Source organism: Eulemur rufifrons, chromosome 7 (assembly GCF_041146395.1).
Source record: "Eulemur rufifrons isolate Redbay chromosome 7, OSU_ERuf_1, whole genome shotgun sequence".
NCBI classification, from domain to species: Eukaryota; Metazoa; Chordata; class Mammalia; order Primates; family Lemuridae; genus Eulemur; species Eulemur rufifrons.
In genome coordinates this window covers 50,534,200-50,556,899 of record NC_090989.1, presented here as the reverse complement: position 1 = coordinate 50,556,899, position 22,700 = coordinate 50,534,200, and the positions used below count along the sequence as shown (strand labels likewise).

The 22,700-nt window shown below is 33.8% G+C and overlaps 1 protein-coding gene across 3 annotated transcripts in view; it reads right to left on the bottom strand.

Moving 5' to 3' along the window:
* Positions 1–22,700, bottom strand: part of ALCAM (activated leukocyte cell adhesion molecule) — a 193,896-nt gene that overhangs the window by 106,892 nt on the left and 64,304 nt on the right. The window lies entirely within an intron of this gene.

The window sequence follows — 22,700 nt, the reverse complement described above, 5'->3', positions numbered from 1 at the left end:
CATTCAAGATACCCAGAAAGGCACATATTGGATGGAAAGAGTACTGAAAATTAGGGGAATCTGCACCTGCAGGGGCAGGAGCTCCCCCAAATTATTGAGCAGTTAAGAAGGCATAATCATAGAGCAGGAATAAAAAGACAGCTGTCATCAGGTTCTTTGAGCTAGAACTTAAGGGCCAAGAAATACATGGTGAAATAAGTTTTTAAAAATAGATATTAGGGAGTGTGTAGAAGGACTGCTTTCAATAAAGGATGAATGCAAAATCAATGTTTTATGGAGTAAATGGCAATTTACAAACTAGCATCACTTTGATGGTTAGTGAGGCCACTGAAGAGCTGAGTTTCTAAGCAATAACTGCCTTTTTTTTTGTTGTATTTTTCCTGATATTTAAAGGCAGAACCTATTTACCTATGGTACTATGTAGTTATCTGGACCACTGGTCAGGGTTAGTCTGAGACATAGGTGTTTTTGTGAAGGATTCAAAACTGCAAAAATTTCATATTTTTTGAGAGATTTCATTAACAAATGCATTTTAATGCTTATCTACAATAACAATAGGATTAGAAACTAAAATGAAAAATTTCTTAAACTTGCTGAAAATTATCAATCATGTTGGGTTCAAATAAACAAGTTATGTCTTTAAGGCTGGGATGAGAACTGAGGTATGAACTAGAGATTATTACTTTCAGACATCACCCTAAAACTGATAATGAGCTTGCCAATCCACAAATAACCAGTGAATGTAAAGTCTTATTCCTAGTCATTGCCATTCCCTTGATCCTTGCCAATCTTTCTTTATCTCCACATATTTTCATTACGCTCTAATTATCATTACATTGCTGATCATCTGCTGAACCCATCTTGCCCATGACTAATATTGGATAAATCACATCTTCTGATTTCTCTGAACCTACTCCTTAGCTGCTTAGAATTTTCTGGAAAAAGTCATGTAACAGTGTTGACTGACAGCACTATGAACTTAACTTGTTAACTCCAATTCAAAAAAGATATGCTTCTAATCTTTCAAAACCACAGCATTGCTATGCTGTCTTTTAAATCTTCTGGCTCTTTCTCTCCACAGATTCTTTTCTCTGAGCTCATAAACAATATAAATAAGTCCCCTCTATGTTGAAAACACCTTCCTTGCCTGTTCTAACTTCTAGATTATACTATTTTCTCTCATTTATTCATTATCAAAATTTCTAAGTATGTATCATGTTATTTTATTTATATAAAATTCAGACAAAACCAATGGATAATGATAGAAACCGAAACACTGGTTGTCTATGGACAGGGGATAAGAGAGACTGCCTGGACAGGGATCCAAGAGACCTGGCTGGGGTGATGAAGATGTTCTCACCATTGGCTGGGTTGTTGGTTACACTGTAGAATGTATCTGTCAAAACTTGTCAAACACTACAGTTAAGATCGTTATGCAAATTACATCTAAAAATGTATTTTGAAAGGATAGCATGAATTCTGATATTTTTCTCCACCAAGTGACTCTCTTATACTTTCAACTCTTGGCAACTAGTTCCACCATAACATTATTTGTAGCTACTTTTGTAAAGACAATCAGAGTCTTCATATTAAAATGCTATTATCAGCAAATGTAGTCACCTCTTCTGGGAAAGATTACTCTCGGAAGTAATTTTTTCTTTCTCTTTGGTGATAAAATATACTTTCCCATAAAGTAGAAAATATACTACAATTCCAAGGGCATACAATGCAATAAAAAGTTATTCTTTGTCCTAGTGTACTTACAGTTATGAAAAAGCAAATAATGAAAAACTAGGCTCCTCACTTGAAGACATTTATAATCTATTTGTGGATTGAGATTTCCCTGCTGTCAGTAACCAAAAGTCACCTACACATCTTTGTTAAATAGAAAACATTTCTTTCTAAAATTTTCACTTTTCCCCCCATAACTAAAAGGTCTGTATACAGAAATTTAAATTCTGCTTGGGAACTAGAATTATATACGATATAAAAATAGTAACTTATTAATATTTTCAAGTTTTCATTCATTCTATTCCATTTCATAGAATCAAATATTCCTTAAAGTAGAATATTTCTGTAAAAGTTTTGATGAAAAAATATATGAATGTTACCAATGCTATCTAATAATATAGTTGAATAAGGAAAAAATGTATTCAACTATCTTAAGTCATGACTGTTTCCCATCTTAGCACTGACATGAAGGTTGACAGACTGGTTCTTTGAGAGGAGCAGATATTTCATAGCCACTAAATGTGACAAAATAAGTTGCAGATTTTGTTTATTTTAGTCTTGCTTATAGTAAACAACATATCTGTGTATTACAAAAACCTTCCTTATGAAAGATGCAAGTTTTATAAATTGCCAATCATCCATGTAAAGTAATTTGCAGTGCCTGGGAAATGGTATTCCTTTTATTGACTACTTGACATCAGGGAAAATACTTCAGTAACAAAACAAAATCTCCCAAATTTCCAAATAGCTTTATGATATTTCTGAATCCATTGCCTCAGTATCCCATAGTTAAATTTTATAACATAGTCACTGTAAAAAAATGTAGCAGACCTCTGTGTTATCTCCAAAAGTTGACAAAAGATTTTTTGAAGTAATTGTGAATTTTAACCTTTCAAGAGAATTAGCCTAACATTGTGGTGCAGGTAGTACATTTTCTCTTTCACAAAACCCTCCAGATTCCTAATTCTTGTAAACTGCAAATCAAAACTTAACAAGAAAGTGTTATTTTTCATCAAAATGCCTTAAGAAAGTATGTCAAGTTGTTCACTGTGGAAATTTCTGTTTTTAAAGTTTATGTGACTTAAAGGTAGCTATAACTTTAACTGCTTAGCGTATAGAATAAAGTTTACTGGACACAGAAATAGACAAATTAGGAAATACATTTGTGAAGATAAAAATTCCATCAGAGCAGGCAGTAAAATGTATGCAAGAGAGCCAACATCAGAGAGAACCATCCTAATGGCTGCTGCCTGAGATAATGTTGTGCTGACGCAGTAGAAATAGGACTGAGGGAGGTGAAATATTGCTGAAATTCCAATACTGGGATGTTCCTTTGGAGTATACATTTTTAAATCAAAATTATTAAGTGAATATTGACTTGTATCCCTTTTTGTGATTGAAGTATGGTTTTATGGAAGGTACACAACAAAATAAGGTTAAATAGCATTATATTTGTTATGTAGTATGTCAGTTACGGAGCAGCTTTTAAAAATCATATGCAAGATACAGATTTAAGACGGTCATGCTGACACTTTATTTTTCTTGTACATATGGATCTGATCTCTCTCAAGTTAAATTTAGAGAGTGCACAGCTAATACTCTGTATGTCTTGGAAAACTGCCTGGATAGGAAGACTATGAGAAACGGATGGAAAGGTTACCAGGCCAACAGCATAGTATTTTTTGGACTGAATGTCACTATGCAACGCATGCTGTATAAGTACATATTTTACATTCAGCCACCTAGACTTTAACTAATGCTTTTGGCACGGCTTTCAACTGTTTGAGGGTGTTTTAAAAGTAATACTGAGTTTGAAACATCAACATAGACGTTTTAACTTTATGTTCTGCAATTTACTTTGCTATGGGCAATGAACACTTGAATAAAGTCCCCCCCACACAAGTACTAACTCACTCATATTCATTGGTTAACAGTGCCATTATTTTTAAGCACATTACATTGTATACTGTCAAATGTGAGTCCTTTGATATATAATATACTTCAATAGTAAACCAGACTGTCATATTTTACAAAGAGTATAAAGGTATTTGCTGAAGCTAGAACACTAAATATTTTTTATATCTATACATGTATATTATGTCTTCATAAAATGAAATATTATATGTAATATATAATCGAAGATCTTTTGAGGGAGATACCAGTATCACCCTCCTCAAAACAGTTGTTCTTTTTCTCTCTTTTATTCTCTCTACCTGCCAGCAAATCCACATGCCACCTTATCAAAGGGCATAAAAGCCAAGGAAGCAAAGTATACACAGATTACTTACACTGATTTTAATACTTGTTCTGATGATAAGTATTCATTCAATGGCTGTTGAGTGACATATAGTCATTAACAGAGCAAACTGCCATTTTAGTTTGGTTACTCACTTCTAATTCTTTTATAAACTTTTGATAAACATGATATTGTTTTATACTCACTTGCCTCTAGAAATATTTGACATGAGTATTTACACTTGATATAAAATGTCCATATATAAAAATTTGTTTTTTGATTACATTTCCCCAGAATTATAAAAATTCTCAAGTAATTTCACTTCCTTCTAAATAATTAAGATGTATCAGGTGTGACTATTTATGTAATCAATTTGTAATAAAGTTGGATTTGACCTGTGTCCATATGCATGGGAGAGCTTGTATATACCACTAACATACACTCTACCCTAGAGCCTGAACTAGTGCTTGGCACACAGTAGGTGCTTAATAAACATTTGTTAACAAATATCTCTATCCCTATTTATCCTAGGCCAAATAGGAGGTGGTAGAACATGGAAGAGACAACAATGGACTAGGAATTAGAAAAAATGGCTTAGTCCTTCCTTTGTTCCCACTTAGAGTAAGCGATTCACTGTTTTCCCAAAGTATCATCTCTATTTCTCCTTTGTTTATTGCCACTGATAGTCACCCATCCTTCAAGTTTAAGGTAAAGCCGCACTTCATATAATTCTTGTTAGTCCTCAGCCAATTCTGATCTCTAGTTTTCCAGAACACTCACAAGTTTATCCATTGACACTTAATTTTATTTAACTGGACATCTCACTATGTAATGGCTAATACTACTCCCATACTTCTTAACATGTTATATTTCTTTTTTCCCCCAATAAAACTCTAACTCAGAGGTCTCAAACTTGTAACCTGTGGGGTTTAACTTGTCCCACATATGTGTTTTATTTGACCATCACAAAAATTCAATTTTTAATTAGTTGTAAATATTCAAGTGAGATTGAGTGAATAAAAATACAGTTACCTATTTTCTTTTATAAAAATACAAAATTTGATCAAACTAGGCCTGCATTCTTGTTTGGCAGTAATCAATTAGAGCCGAACAGCTACTGCTCATTTAGTCTAGGCACATATTCCTATCGGTCCCCACCTGGCTTGCTTTATTTATTTATGTTCTTTGTCTCAAAACTGAGGGATGTGTAAGATTTTAACCCTTGTATAATATTCCATAGTAATTCCTCCCCCTCAACATACACACACAGACACACACACAATTTACTTGAAGTTTCTCAAAAGACCTTAGACTCCCATCTATATATCTCTTCTATAACTCTTTATATTGAATATACTTGAATTTTAAAATATCTGTCTAAATTGTCAATTTATCCATCTGTTTCCTGTAGATGAGTAAAGTGGAATTCAATGAAAAGGAATGTGAAAACTACTCCCTCTTTAATTCCTATCTTTGCTAATGGTGTATTGGGCAATTAAAAATTGAAAAGCCATTTTGACTTCTTTTTCTACATCTCTGTATTCAACTATTTACAAGCTCTGTTAAATTTACTGGCAGAGAGTAGAATTAGGACGCGGGTAGGGAGTATTCCTTTCTTTCTCTCCGTTTTTATTGCCTCTGCCCTCAGAATCTGCATCTGATGAAGGTGTGCCCCTCTATGAGAGTCCTTGTCTTCAAAATTAACAGAGCCCTACCAGAGACCGTTCTGCTTTGACTCCAGATTTCAAAAACCCTAGACAATTTATATTCAATAGTGAAAGAGTAGTTTTAGAGCCCAAGTTCACTTTCATGGAGCCTGCAAAATCGCACTTTGAAACATTTACAATGATATAAGAGACAATTGGTGAAATGTTTTGGCACCAGCAAGTCTGGCACCCGGCCCTCAGGACAAGCAGCATTTCAAGTTATATCCTACTTGACTTTATTAGAAGCACTGCATGTGAGAGAAACAGGAAATCTGTGCAGCACTTTTAAAGCAATGTGGTGAATTATAAATTAATGAGGGTTTAGTATGGGAAGGGAATAACATCTGCAGAAGAGCGGATTTCATAATGACAAAAGGGAAAAAAGGTTTCCCTTAATAAAACATAACCTTTCTGCATGCTCAATCAATTCTCAATTAGTCATACCAGAGAGAGTATCTACCACACACTGTCAAACCTGCCTTACTTTGACTGCTTCCTTCCCCCAACACTGATCTGATTCTGCTTCCTCTCACCCAAGATGCTTCTTGAATTAATGTTTCCAACATTTTTTTCTGTTCTTTTCTGCCGTCAAAAAGTACAATTTACTTTTTGTTTCTCTGGAGCTCCTACTGGCTGGTACAGCTTTCTCTCCCACCGTTTGTATCCCTTCTCTATCCAAGCCTAACGATAAGTCATTCAGAGTGGGTAAGAAGCCAGAGAAGCGCAGGAACTAAGAGGAGAAATGATTTCCCTAGGAAATTCTTCAATTCCTTCTTTATATACCTTTAATGATCACACAGCAATGAAGTCATAATTTTGGAAGTTCAAACAAACTAAAGGGAAATTTGTTGGAGTGCTTTGAAAATTCAATCCAACAATTACGGATTGAGTACTGACTATGAGCAAAGATTTTTACTAGATATCAATCAGGAGCTAACTCCCTGACCTTCAGGGACTTGCCATCTAATTAGAAAGGAAAGTAGAAGGCACTTTTACAAATAAGAATGACATACAATAAGGCTTAGACCACGGTAGTGCCATCAATTTACTGCCCACCTAAAGCAGGCAGGGGATAAATCAGTAATTTCTTCAATTGACATTAACTGAACATCCACTATTTGTCAACAACACAAGATAAACACCTATTAAAATAATTCAAGGACAAATAGTCACAAACACCATGGTTACAATTATCATCTGAGTGCATAAAACATGGCTGTATGACCATCTAAAGGAAAATTTCTACCTCTGCTCAAGGATGGGCAGGAGTGACAAGAAAGTCCTTACAGAGAAACAGATGAGTCTAGAAGAGTGAGGCGAGAAGAGTATTTCATGCTGAAGCACCAGGATAAGGAGAGGTTTGGAAGTGTGAGAGAACATTCTACATGCCGGAAGAGTTTGTAGTTCCAGATGATGAGTGTACTCACAGGATCTGACTGGGGAAAGCTAGGACATGAAGCAGGGAAGAGACACAGTCCTGGAAAACTTTTGTATGTATTGTTAAGCACCCAGCACAGTACCTGAAACATAACAGGTATTACAAGTTTGTCTGAATAATTGGGTGAGTGAGAAATTTAGCTTCTATCATAAAGGTATGAGGTATTTATAGAAGAATTTGCGTTTAGGAAAAATCTCCAAGAGGTGAGTGTAAAGGTTGGATTAGAGGTGTTGAGACTAATGGTAGAGAGAGAAGACAGGGTGTTCCTGCAATATTACATGTGAGGTAATATGAGCCCCCCCAATAAAGGGATAGTTACAAAACTGGAGCAGAGCTTCCTCAGAGGTAGCATGATGTAGATTGTTGTGTGACTGCTTATGGAGCGGTAACAGGGAGCTAAAAACTAAAGATGTTTTTCAGATTTGTAATTTGGATAATTGAGTAGCTGGTGTATAAGGGATAAGGATAAGGATTCCAGGAAGGAAAGCAGGTTTAATATCCACCTGCACTATTGTATGAGTATGAACTCATCAGAATGCTCTCAGGTACCTATATAGGGTACACAATTTTTATTTAGATAATTTTAAAATAAGCTTAACTATTTAGTTTGCCAATCAGACCTATACTAGAAGCTTAAATTTTGAGTAGGTAAGTATTCAGAGAGCAGTAAGAAGGGATATCTAATAGATTAATCAAAGAAAGAGACAAAAAGGTGTATACCTACATGATGAGTGCGATGTGCACTGTCTGGGGAATGGACACACTTGAAGCTCAGACTCAGGGGGATGGGGGGCATGGGCAATATATATAACCTGAACTTTTGTACCCCCATAATAAGCTGAAATAAAAAAATAATAAAACTACATCCATCACTACCAAAAAAACCCCAACCAACCAAACAAACAAACAAAAAACAACCAACCAGGGAAATCTTTATTTCTGGCATTATTAATGACATTTAACATTTCTCTACATGCTGGAGTAGGATCCTTCCTTGGCCCACGTAAAGATATATGCCTGGCTTCCTTACAAAAGTCCATGGTATACTCAGTTCCACTGAAGATAAAGTACATGGTTCCACGCTTAAAAGAGCAACTTAGAATCACTTTCCTAAAGGTACATTAAAGTAACACTGAGCTCATTATTCCTTAGCATATACCAGGCATTTGGTTGAAATGATAACTTCCTAAAGTCGTATAATGATTTGCAGCCCATCCATCCTTCTATATCTCTGGATTGAATGAATCCCCTAATTGCAGGTATTGGGTTGCACTGTTTTGGTTCAACTACAATGTTGGTTGTTCTTTTTTTTTTTCCCCCTGAACTGAGTATACAGTGAGAAAGGCTACAAAAATAGTTCTAAGAAACTAGTTTTTTATATTTATAATGATGATGTTGTTTAGGAGGTTTTCAGCACATTATACCAATATCCTTTCATTCATCCAAGTTATATTTATTGATTATCTATAATTTTCCAGATACTATGTGAGGTTTTGGAGATATAAGGATGAATAAACACACAGCCACTGCCATTAAGGAGCTTTAAAAACCATGGAGGAAAAAGAGAACTAAGCAAATAATTATAATGCAAAGTCATAAGTGCAATGACGGTAATATGTCTCAAATGACAGCACAGCTGAGGGGAAGCACCTAACAATGTCACTCAGGGAATGGATGAGGGATTTCTGAGCAGTGTTCAAGGAAGAGTTAGCCAAGTGAGGAGTGGTGAAAGGACATTCCAGGCAGAACACAGGGCTGGAAGCCGAGAAGACACTGGGGAGTTTTGCATAGTACCAGAAATAGTTCTGATTCCATTTGCAGCACGTATGATATCTCCCTGTTTTGTGGGGCTGCTAGTCACAAGTGCCCTCCTCCAGCAAATGGACAGCACCTCATAACACACACTCGTGTAATAATATCACCCCCAGACTCATCTTATTGGTTTTACTTAATTTATCTGTATCCTAATTTCCTCATTTTCATAACACACACTCGTGTAATAATATCACCCCCAGACTCATCTTATTGGTTTTACTTAATTTATCTGTATCCTAATTTCCTCATTTTCTTAACATTATTTTAATTTTTTTTTAAGATTTATTTTTTAAGGAACATGACCTCCTTTAGTATAAGGCAGAGTGTAAATAAATAACTCTTATGGAGAATGGGGAGGGTCACAGATACAGTAACATGATTTCCAACAATGGCAGTAATTCTAAATGCCTGAAATAGCCCCTGAGTGCATCAGTGTGTAATTAATAGTCATGATGATCACCCTCAAGTCATTAAGAAAAGTTTACGCTTTGTATGTTCTATATAGGACAACACTTTTGAATACTCAGATGATTTTTAAATGGTTAATTTTGTAAATTTTTGTGGAAAAGGTGAGAGGGTTGCTTGGGGCCGAGAGTTTGAGATCAGCCTGGGCAACATAGCGAGACCATGTCTCTACAAAAATTTAAAAAAAAATCACCAGGTGTGGTGGCACATGCCTATAGTCCCAGCTGCTTGGGAGGCTGAAGCAGGAGAATTGCTTGAGCCTGGGGTTCAAGGCTGCAGTATGCTATGATTGTGCCACTGCACTCCAGCCTGGGCAACAAAGTGAGACCCTGTCTCTAAAAAAAAAAAAAAAAAAAAACCTGCTAGAGTTTTCCAAATTGTATTTTCAAAAATTATAAATATAATCTTATCTCCTTATTTAGAGGGTAGGTACGTCCTCTTGAGTAAGTTGTTTAATTTCCCAGTGCCTCAGTTTTCTTATTCTATGTAATGAGTAAAATAATAGCACATAGGGATGATTTGAAGATAAGATTAAATAAAATAATATATACATCAGATTTAAAGTTGTTCCTGGCAAAGTAAAAGTACTCAAGTATATGAATATTATTAGCATTACTATTAGTTTTCTCAAAGAGAATTGTGGAACCTATACAATTAATGAAACACTACCTTATGGTTTCATGGGCATTTTATTTTGAAGTTTTTTGGGATAACAAATGATTGACTCAAAGTATTTTAAATCCCTGTAAGAATGCCAATTGTGTCGGTGTAAGGTCGTGCTGGGATGTGAAAATTGCCCTAGTACATTAAGAAGGAAAAGAAGGTGGTATGAGATCTGGACTGCAACTTCTACCAAAACGTCTCAGCTTCTGGAGAGCAAAGGGGAGTGATACTGAGGAATAATAGGGTGTCTCAGTCAATAATGGTTAAACAAAAAAAAAAAAAAAGGAAGGAAAGAGAAGAGAAGGGAGAGATTCTAAGCTCAGAAAACAGGTAAGAAGAGAATAAGCCCATGAACCTGTAGTTTAATTAGCAGTGTTTCTCAACCATTTCTTGGAATGCCTACTCTATGTTAATGTACAGAGCACCTTCAAACTGGTAAACGTTCATGCAACTGTTATTGAAATAATAGTATTTAGAGAAGAAATAAATAGTGCCCAGAAGGTAGTAAACATGAAGCGTACTTTTTAATTGAAAGACATAGGTACCTATCATGCTTCACCTGTTAATAAGGGATGTGATAGTATAGCATAATAGGCTAGTTTGAGTTTAATTAGTAGTACATTTTAAATTTATCATTTGGAAAAAGAAGAGAAAACAGTCTGCTTAATGAAAGTAGTATATTGTTGTTGAGGCATATAAACTGTGCCACTATTCTTTCAGTGGTTTTTTTTCCCTCTATTTCTCATTAGTTTCAACCCATTAAAATTTTCTGACAAATGTGAATCCTATAAGGCTGATTGGTTTGATTAACCTAATAAAGAAAAAGAAGCCAGCCACTTATCAACCTTCACTTGACATTGACATAAAGTCTTTATGTGGCACAGTTCCTGGGTTTTGTCATTTGAAACAGGGAGAGGGACGGCGAGAATGAATAGGATTGTAGTGCAACAGATTAATTAAGCAGCTCTCAGGAATGATATTGAAAGGTAACTGATTAATTGAACATTGAAGCCATCTAATCAAATAGCGGACACAATAAATATGTTTCTTCAGAGATAAATTATGCACTGATTAGCATATGCATTTATACAGTTGAGTTAACTCTTTATGTGTGTTTTTAGTTTTGCATGGCCAGAAATAGCTACCTGCTATAGATTCTCTTTCATGTCATTCTAAAAATGCCTGGAGAACATGCCTGTATTCCTTCAAGATTTGAACAGCTTATTCATTAACTATGCAAATGTTTTGTTAACAGAAAGGTGAAAAAATCCACTGAATCAATAAATTGTCATCCCGCACAACCTGCGGTAAAGCAGAGCATACAATAGCACTGAAGATGAATCATCAAGAAACTATTTTATACAGAACCCAGGGTTTAATAAGAGAGAACACACCAAAGATCCATCAAGGTATTCATGTGCAATTATGCAAATATATCTTTTGCAGTATGGAAACATAGTTATAATTTTTTCATGTGAACCTACAAAGATGGGCACTTTACAACTATAAAGTTTTAGTAAAATAAAGGGTGGATCTTAAATCTCATGGCATCTGGGAAAGATAAATCCAAAGAGTCTAAAGCAGTTCATTTGTACTCAAACCGTCTTCCTTTTTGCCTAAAGTGAAGCCCTGCCCCCATTGTTGACATCCGGGTAAGATCCAGTTGCCACAGCTGTGCAGCTCAATGAATAGCAAGAGTCTGCTCTCTGTGCCTGTGGATGCTCATCATCAAAGGGGGTCTGTCACCCTCCTGTCCAGAGGCGAGATCCCTGCCAGCCTGGAGGAGCGGAGCTTTGTGGGGGAAGGGCATAAAATCCCAGAGATAAGAAACATTGCCTTGTCAGCATGTGAACCCTGGCAGCTTCTAGTCCTAATGCAGAGTCCTGAGTGGATTCATGTGTCAGTGACTTTCTTACAGAAATTTAAGCTCTACCTAAGGGAGAGCTCTCCAGGAGAGAGGTCCCATTAATACCTCTGCTGCCACGGATGTCATGTGGAAAATCGGATGGAGCCATGGTTACTCACCACTCTAAGTTGGAATTGGCTAAAAAGGCAGTATCATGTGTAGAGGCAAGATGTTACAGAGCTGTTGGCTCAAAAGAGATTCAGCAGATTACTAGAGTGTTTTTTTTTTTTTTCCTTAATGGAGACTAAAAAATGCAAGTGTCATTTTTCTTTTAGCTTAAAGGAATTTAATTTTTTTCTTTTAGCTTAAAACATTTTGGCCTAAAAAAATTTCAGATCAGTCACTAACTGGCCAATAATCTTATACTCTGCGATGTTTATTTCTTTCAGTATATAAAATTTTACCATTAAAGCTTTTATAAAGATGGAAATGTGGTAAAAATCTATGTAAGAAAATTGGTTTAAATTGAACAGACAAAGCAGTCCTCTAAGTTGAAACCAAAATGATCTCAGGACTTTACTGAAATATTTACAGTTGAGCTTCAGATGAACTTTAACTAACAAACTACTCTTCTAAAAAAATCTCCATAATCCACAATCTCAACATTTTTGTTGGTGGTGAAGTTGTCTATATATCAAGGATTCATGGGTTCATGTAGAACACCACCAATTGCAGAAATCTAATGATCTATATGAAAACAACATAGTCGGAATTACCAAACATTTAACATCTTCCTCCTCATATTCTTTGGTCTACTCCATAGAACATTAGAATAAGAAAAATAAATAAAGCCTTTCATCCTATTCATGTGTATAGTAACAATGCCATGAAGGAAGACTGAACCTCATTCTACTGTCAATACCAACATTGATAACAAAAACAAAGCACTTGGCAAAAACATACTACAGTTTTCAGAATTATATTTTAAAAACTACAAACAGAAATATTCCTCCCTTTTAATAGAACAGGCAGTGATTTACCTTTAAAAATATAATCTTTGTAAAATTCTGAAATCCACTCCTGCTAAAGTACTATTCGTTTTTATTTTTCCTTCTTAGCTAATTCTTCCAAATATTATTTTAGCTTCTAGGATATACTGATTTTAATATTGAACATGTTTTAAATTTAAAGGGATAATATATAGTATCCTTTACATTTCAAGAAACATAGCTCTATATTAGTATCACAAGATTATTTGTTGATTTTGTTTTTAATTGACACATAATAGTGCATATTTATGGGGTGCAGTGTTATGTTTCGATGCATGTTTACATTGGGTAAAAAGCAAATCAGGGTATTTAGAATATCCAGCATCTCATACATTTGGCATTTCTTTGTGGAGAGAACATTCAAAATTCTCTCTTCTAGCTATTTTGAAATATATAATACAATACAATATTGTTAAACATAGTCACTCCACTGTGCAATAGAACAGCAGAACTTATTCCTCCTAATTGGAATTTTGTACCTGATGACCAATTTCTCCCCCTCCTTTCCCCTTCCCAGCCTCTGGTAACTACTATTCTACTCTCTACTTCTATGAGATCAACTTTTTTGGTTCCACGTATGAGTGAGATCATGCAGTGTCCTTCTGTGCTCGACTTATTCTAGTCACCATAATGTCCTCCAGGATCGTCCATGTTGCCGTAAATGACAGAATTCCATTCTTGTTTATGGCTGAATAGTACTCCATTGTGTATATATCTCACATACCACATTTTCTTTATCCATTCAGTTGTTGAAGAACACCTAGATTGATTCCATATCTTGGCTATTGTGAACAGAGCTGCAATAAACATGGAAGTTCAGCTGTCTTTTTGACATACTGATTTCATTTCCTTTGGATATACACCCAGTAATGGGATTGCTGAATCATGTAGTAGTTCTATTTTTAATTTTTTGAGGAACTTCCATACTGTTTTTCATATTAGCTACATTAATTCACATTTCTACCAATAGCATATAAGGAGTTTCCCTTTCTCCACATCTGTGTCAGCATTTGTTATCTTTTGTCTTTTTGATGATAGCCATTATAATTGCGGTGAGGTGACATCTCATTGCAGTTTCGATTTGCATTTCCCTGATGATTAATGATGTTGAGCATTTTTATTGGCCATTTGTATGGCTTCTTTTGAGAAATGTCTATTCAGGGATTTTTGCCCATTTATTTCACCAAATTATCTATTTTTTTGCTATTGAGTTGTTTAAGTTCCTTATTAACTGCTTGTCAGATGCATAGGTTACAAATATTTTCTCCCATTCTGTTGTTTTTTCACTCTATTATTTCCTTTGCTATGCAGAAGGTTTTAGTATGATGTAATCCCATTTTTCTAATTTTTCTTTTGTTGGCTATGCTTTGGTGTCTTATCCAAAAAATCTTTGCCTAGACCAATGTCATGAAGAATTTCCCCTATATTTTCTTATAGTAATTTTATTGTTTCTGATCTTACTTTAAAGTCTTTATTCCATTTTGGGTTGATTTGTATCCACATTGAGAGATAGGAAATCTAGCTTTATTCTCCTGCAGGTGGATATCAAGTTTTCTCACCACCATTTATTGAAGAGACTGTCCTTTCTTCATTGTGTGTACTTGACACCTTTGTCAAAATCAGTTGGCTGTAAGTTTATGGATTTATGTCTGTGTTACCTACTGTGTTCCATTGGTTATTTTAATGCCAGTATCCTTCTATTTTGGTTACTATAGCTTTTTAGCATATTTTCAAGTCTGATAATGTGATGCCTGTAGCTTTGTTGTTTATGCTGAAGATTCCTTTGGCTACTTGGGGTTTTTCGTGGTTCCATACAAATTTTAGGATTTTTTTTTCCTGTGTCTGTGAAGAATATCATAGTATCTAATGCAGAAGGTCTGTGATAAATAGAACCAAAAGGTGTTTTGATAGGGATGACATTGAATCTTTAGATATCTTTTATTATGTATATTTTTAAAATATTAATTATCCTAATTCATGAGCATATAATATCTTTCTATTTATTTGTGTCTTCAATTTATTTTTAATCAATGTATTATAGTTTCAGTGTAAAATTTCAGTATAGAGATCTTTCACCTCTGTGGTTAAATTTACTTCTGATTATTTTATAATTTTTGGTAGCTATTGTAAATGAGATTGTTTTCTTGATAATTACTTGTTCGTTTATTAGTTAACCAGTAATAATCTGAATATTTAGAAATCATATGCATCTGAATATTCAGAAATCATATGGTAGAACAACTTGTTTCATTTGAAGTCTTCAATATTTATTTCTTCAATTTTATTGTTGTTCTTTAAGCTCATTATAAATCCCATTATAATCTTATAGACTCAGATAAATGAAGTTCACTTACAGAATTTGTTTTATATATTATACATCAAATAAACTGTTGATTATCTCCAGATGTACTTGGAACACATGAGCCACTAAACACATATATACACATATATGTATATATTATGTATATGTATATATGTATATACACATATATGTATATATGTATTTCTTTCTTGGGATTCTTTCAATATTCTCACAGGAAAAGTCACTGTTCAGATTTGTTAAGACAGCTCAGGTTCATGCCATGACTTATTATCACATAAAACTGTATCAGTGATTGTTTAACTGATTGCTTAGTTTAAAAAAGACATATTAAGAGTAGGGAGATAAATAACATGAATATTCTCTAAAGGCATATATAAGCTAAAATAATATTACTATTTTGGTCCTAACTGTGAAGACAATCACTTTGCAGACTAGAGGGGTCTGATTTAAATAGTCATGATATTTTAAATTGTTTGCATCTTTGGGAAAAAATTTAAGATGTGTTTGGAGGCCTTTTGAATTGATTTTATATTATGTTTGGTAAATATTTTTGCTTATTTATAAAAAATATATTGCAGTACCACTGTAAAATGACACAAAAACTCCATTTTGAATGCATTATAAAAAGTGGCATTTCTTGCTCTATGATGGACATACCATGCTATTCTAACAGTAATTTTTTAAAAGGGAACTTTAAGAAACTAGAGGTGGTTTACTTTTATTTGAAAGGTATAGCATGAATTTGGCACTTAGACTGTGCTATAAAATTACCTCAGATTTTCTTTATCATATCAGAAACATTATTAAAAGTTCAGTCTGTGTTTTTTGGCATTGTGACAGCAGTCCTCCAAAATTGGGTGTGGATTGAATGAAAGTGGGCATTAAAGAAGTGTTTGATTCACCTCTCTAACACTCTGAAAGTAAGAGAGTTTTGAATTTAGTTCAAAGAATGAAAGCTATAACTAGCCTGATCTGAAATTATGCATGCCAGCAAGTTTATATGCAGAACCATTTGAAACCTGTCTACGTCTTTTTAAGTAGGAAAGAAATTTAGTTTTACATTTTTCCAGTGTTTAAGATGGGCCTACATTTATATGTTTTATTATACTTTCAAAAGAAACCATTTTAAATCAGATATATTTTTCCTGATTTAAAAAAATCTGTTATTTTAGGAAAAACCCTCATTATGTTTTTTACTATTGAAGTATTAAAGTCTACTGTATAATTCTTATTAATACTCAATGTCTTTTAGATAGCTATGATTTAATTCATTGTCTCTCAATATTTTTTCAGCTTCTAGAAGGCTCACTTGTATAACATACTCCACTCAAGCACACTTCACATTGCACATTTGGTTTTCAACACAGGGGAACTGGAGGGACCAGGGAGGAGGCATATCAGGGTCTGGAGGAAGTTGGGGAGGTGGAAATGCAGTTTGAGTAAAATGCTGTTAAGGATCATAATTTAGCTCCTGGGGACATATGCTACCCCTCATGTGAGAATCAGAGATTATACAGATAATTTTTCAGTTTCACTTTCCAAATAATACATATAACATGTTAATGAAATACTTGATATCTTAGAGAGGATGCACTCAAATAGGAATAAGAAAAAAGTCTTTAAAGTTGAAAGAATCATTTTTTTATTAAACAGTGTAATTTCTACCACATATAATGATACATTTTGATATATTAAGTGCCTCTTATAACCTGAAAACTTGGAATTTACTCATTTTTTATAAGAGTAACTCCCTCTCTCCTTTTTAAATCTTTTTCTCTCAAATATTTGATATTTTTCTCACTTATCCTAAGGAACATAGTGAAAAGGTATCTTAATTATTCACTTAAAGTAGAATAAATAACTATAAAAATTTCCTTGGCCAATGTCCTGCAATACCATAATACTATGAATTTTAAAAATAATAAAATTCATTCTATTAATACTTAAGCCCATAGTGTCTCTAAGAGGTAGGAGGGCCCTGAGAGTGCCATAATACCTCAAACCTGAGGGACAAAAAGAGGTATAAAGGCCCAAGCTAGATTGGTTCTGGTAACATTCTAATCCCATTTAATAATGTAAAATCTCATTCAATCTCAAACCCAGCAGCAAACCATCTCCAATCTTTTAATCTTCCCAGTAAATTTACAAACATAATACAGAAACAAAGAAAATGCAGTGATGTGTGTTAAATACTCTTGGTTATTATTTTAAAGCTGATGATAGAATATTTTTTTTAAAGCTCAAAAATAGGTTCTAAATACCCTTTCAAAGGAACAGCAGCAATAACCTATATGAAAGGTCATATTCTTGGAATAAATGTATTGCCACTCAGGGTGACTCCTTGGAAAGATGTAGCATTCATTTAGATATTTAAGCAGAGCTGAATTTCTTAAAATACCAATCTTGTCAACTCATTCTTTTATAGTAATATCTCAATATAGAGGAGAAATGCTAAGCCCTTCTTTTATGAAACTTCTACTATAAAGAGGATTGGAGCCCATTACAGGGGAAAAAATGTTTCACAGAAGCTTAGATAATATGTGGGAAAAACAGACATTTGAAGGTGAGTCGTGAAGGGAATGGAATACTATTTCATGTATTGATCACAGGATTTACAAAAGGCAACTTGGGAAGGATACACACTCAAGGTCAGCTACACCTTTAAATATAAGTTCACACATTACTGATGAGCTCCATATGTTTCCTACTGAAAATCCGTGCAGCCTTTTTCTTTCAATTGATTAAAAGCAAAGGAAAGTTGACAAGGGAACTAATGAGCTATACATAATGAATAAAGTGGCAATGTTCTCATCTAGTCATTCCTCCCTTTTGTAAAAATGGGAGCAGAAACCTGATTCAATGGATTGCCATAGACACTGACCCTGGAACTTCAGCCATGGTAGCAACTGCACTGTTGAGACCATTTAGTTACCATGGTTAAGTAAGATGTAGAAATATGAAAAACTGAATCAATTACTTGGTTCAGAGCTAAAAGAAATAAATTATAAACCCACAAGAAAAGTCATATATTAAGAACTTACATATTTTCTTTTATTCCTGTTTTGTCACAATGTGTCATGGGTCTTTTGGCAAATGCTCTGTTCATAACCAAGTGATTATGATTGATGTGCAGGACCAAGTCATAAAGTCAGGTCTTATTATTTTACATTAGCTTAGGCATTAGCAACTTACAGTAAATGTTCTTGAAAGAATGTTCTAACTTACAGAAATACCCTAGGTAAAAATAAAAATCGACCAAGTTTCCTTTCAGTGATTTCTTTCTGCTTTACCTTCACCTTTCTTTCTTGTTTCCCTGCCCTCAGTCTGTTTCCTGAGCAGGTTCATCAAGACCTGAAGGGTCAGGACTCCCAAAGAAACCCACACCTGTCCTCCACTGCCTGAAAAAAATATCCTGAGGCAGAAGATTGGAGATAGCATAACAAAAAAAGCAATTTGTTTGGTTATCTGATGGAGGTAATTTATATAGAGGTGTGAATCTACTTAAATTTCCTGTCTGACTTGCTTTGAAAAAGGGGATTATTAACATAAATGGATCTTGATTAGTAACAAGAGGTGGTGGACCTATTGCTCTTTACTAACATCTTCCCTAGGGCCTGTTGGAGATAAGAGGTCAGGAAAACTCAGCAACCCTTTAAAGACTGCCAAGCACTACAATAACCTTTTTTTTTTTTTTTTTAATTGAAAGTTTCCCATTTGCAGGCCCCTGAGCTTAGTCCTGAGGCAGGGAGGTAACAGAGATACTCTCCAGCTCTTGTCTTTGAGAAGTTATAACTGGGGAAGTTTTCTCCCAACCCATCCTCTCTCCTCCTATTTCATCACAACCTCAAAATTTAAGCAAATAAAATAAATCTCAAAAGACCCTCTGTGCTACTGTAGAATGGTCAGTAGATAATCAATGAATATTTTGCTCTTTAAAGTTTAATAACTTTAAAGTTGTTCAACAAATGATACCTCCTAGGAGGAGCTTTCCCTTCCTGTTTCTTGTTCTGACTTCCCTGCCCCCCATTGACTCAGCTGCTAGTCCTTTCTATCTCCCCAGGTAAACTAGCCCACATGCTTTCTCTAGTTCTGAGTTGTCTTCTCTTTATCCCCTGGAGAGTTTTAGCCTGAACACTTTAGTTTTCATTGAGTGGTACAGCTCCTGGTAAATACTAAGTGGCCTTCACATATTGTCAAATGGATGGTGTGTAACTAATGTTTTTCCCATAGAAAAGAAATAATACTGTGTATCTAAATAATCTTTAGAAATTAAAAAGTTTGCTGCAAAGATGCTGAAAAAATTTTCTTTTCAGAATACAAAATAATGTCATATAAAACCTTACGTTTAGAAAATGTTAAGAAAATATTTGACTTTAGCATTAAAAATTTTTAAGTGTTAACAAATAAAATGTAATTTATTTTTATTCATTTATTTCTTTCCATCTTTTTTGGAAAAAGAATTAGAAAAACTGGTGTTACCTACTTAAGGCGATCTAGTTTTATTTTAATTTATGTTACTTTCATTAGGTTTCACTCATGGAAACTTTACTTTCTTTTTACATTTCTTATTTTACTTTTAAAACAGCAATTATTGAAATGCATTTTTCTTACATTGATGTATCATAACGAAAAAAAGTAAAGAAAAAACTAACAAAAAGAAGGCAAACTGTTCACCAATTTCTGCTAAGAATTTTCACGTAATTTTATTTAAAAAAAAAACCTCAAAATCAAAGAGAATCACTGTTATGCACAAAGATAGCATATACAATTTAAGAAAAATAGATTGTAACATTAGAATGATAATTTATATTATTATGGTAAATAATGTGACAATTATTTAATAAATAATTACATTTTATAATAAATAAGTTATATGCTAATTTATTTATTTACAGTTATTAGCCTTATTTTTGATAATACAGAATGGAAAAGAAAATATCTACATAAGCACCCTTATCCTCTTAAATTATAGCCAAATATCAACAACAATAATAGCAGCAACAACCACCACAACAAATACAACAGGCTCTGCAGCCACAGGGATTCCATGAAATGACTATACTTTTTGTCCTGACCTTCAGTCTGGAAAGACTCCTTCAGAAACATAAAATAGGCCATAGAAGTTACTTCCTCTGCCTTGGGATTGGATTCATTCTGCTCTCTGAATGTCTGTATCCTGATCTCAGCGCACCTGACATTTTAGATTCCAGAGCAACATTTGCTTCAATTTACCATTTGACAATGCAAGAACTTCACAATTGCACACTGATCCCAAATCCTTCACATCCCCTGTTGCATTCATTTGTATTAGGTACTGTGACTTTCTTCCCAACTGATCACAAGCTTATTTTAGAATTAGACAATTTCTTTATCCATATCATAGTAACTATAATTTGTTTAGCACTTACCATAGAGTAGGGGCATGCAGTATGATTTTCTATATATGAAAAAAATATCAACATACAAGATGTTTTACTTTGTTTCATTTTCCATTCTTATTGATAACAAAACTGAGGCATGTCAATTGCACAAGCCATTCAAATAATGACTGCTCTGGGATTCCAATACAGTCTGTGTTATCACCACTACGAGACTTTGTACTCAATATATGCTTATAATTTAAATAGAAACTCTGAGACCTGCGTATACTTCTCACTGTGAATTAATGATGCTAAAATTCTTTGGCTCCTGACTACTGAGAAATGCAACCCCCCTGCCATTTATCCTAATTTTCTAACTCATTTCCCTAGCTAATAGCCACTCGCAAGCCATAGTCTCTGCTTCCTATATTTAACTACTCACTGTTTAAGGCTCCACACACTTTCACCTATTTTGCAATTATCATATAAAGTCCCGATTCCATATACCTTGGTCCATAGTACTATAACATTACTTTTGTATATCTTTCTCTGGAGTATCTTTAGCTACGTGACTGTTCCATTATAGGGACAGTGTTTGACATTTTTGTCATTAATCAACACTTGCCAGTAACACTTGATATAACATTCAACTATTGAGAATTTCAATAAAATAATAAAACCTACATAGTTAACGAAATGTTTGTATAAAATTAAACAAATTCATTACCATATAATTTTGATATCTATTCCATGATGAAACTTTTTTTTACATTTATAGATCAAATCCTCCCAAGTAGGGACCAAATAAATGTTACTGAATTATAGAAATTTTTTGTTTTCCTGATTGACTTTTAAAGTTTGATTAACATTTTAAAAATAGAATTATTTGTGTCCATTGTATATAATGATGGGTAAGTAAAATGCCAAGAAATCATAATGTATTATATAAGCAATATGAGGGAATTATGTAAAAAAGTAAGCATGTTAAATTAATCCTAGACCAGTATATAGTCTATGAAAAATTAAGGGTTCTCCATCATACTCAATAGTAGATCAGTAATTGGAATATCAAGCCTGGACTTTAAGAAGGCTCATATTCTCTTTAAAGAATATGACAGATATGACAGAATATTTATACCACAAAGGCTAAGAATGGGCAGCAAAGGGCAAATTCTTGCTTTCAAGTTGATTTTACATTAAACGAAGGGTGGTTTTGCAGATTTATTTATTTACAAATAAGCTTTGAGTGTAGGCTACACTTTTTCCTTTAAAATTCAAATGTGCCCTAAATTTAAGACTGATAAAAATATACATATGCCTACTATTAAACATGAGAGTTTGGGAATCTCTTAATATTTGCAGCTATAAAAATAAGTTGCTTCTAATTTGTATAGAATAGTTTATGTATGGTATTTTGTATTCATTCATAATTTAAAAAGAAGTTTACTACCATTGCAATGAATTTTGTAGTAGATTTTAAAAGAAAAGCTTTTCCACATTAATTTACATCTTTTTTCTTCTTTTGGAGGAAAAAAAAATGTAAAATCAGATCCAGGAAGAACCTATTATTTCAGGAAGATGCTATACCTTTTAGGACAGCGGTCCCTTAGATATTGCAGCTAATTAGATTTACCTACCAGCTACGTACCAAAGGGTTCATGTAATATAGTTGAATTAATCAGAATGTCTTTATGCATTAAGCTTTTCTTCCTTATTAACTATTGTGGATGAAATGTCCTAATATTTTACAATTTATGAACTAGCCAGCATTTCCTTTACAAAGCACCTAGGATTTATTTTTTTAAATCATTTTGTTTTTATTATTTCAGAAAGGCAGAAAACAATCATCCTACATAATATCAGGAATACTAAGGAATAATCTTTTAAAATTTTCCTTGCCTCAGTATATAGTCTAGGGAGGTGAAGGAAGGGTAGAAGGTATAGAAAATCAAACTAATCTTATTTCTGCCATGAAGTCATAGTATTACCATAGAAACACTTAATATTTCGGAAATTGGAAAAGGCTTATAAAAATAGCTGAAGAGTTCTCCAAAATGTATATAAAATA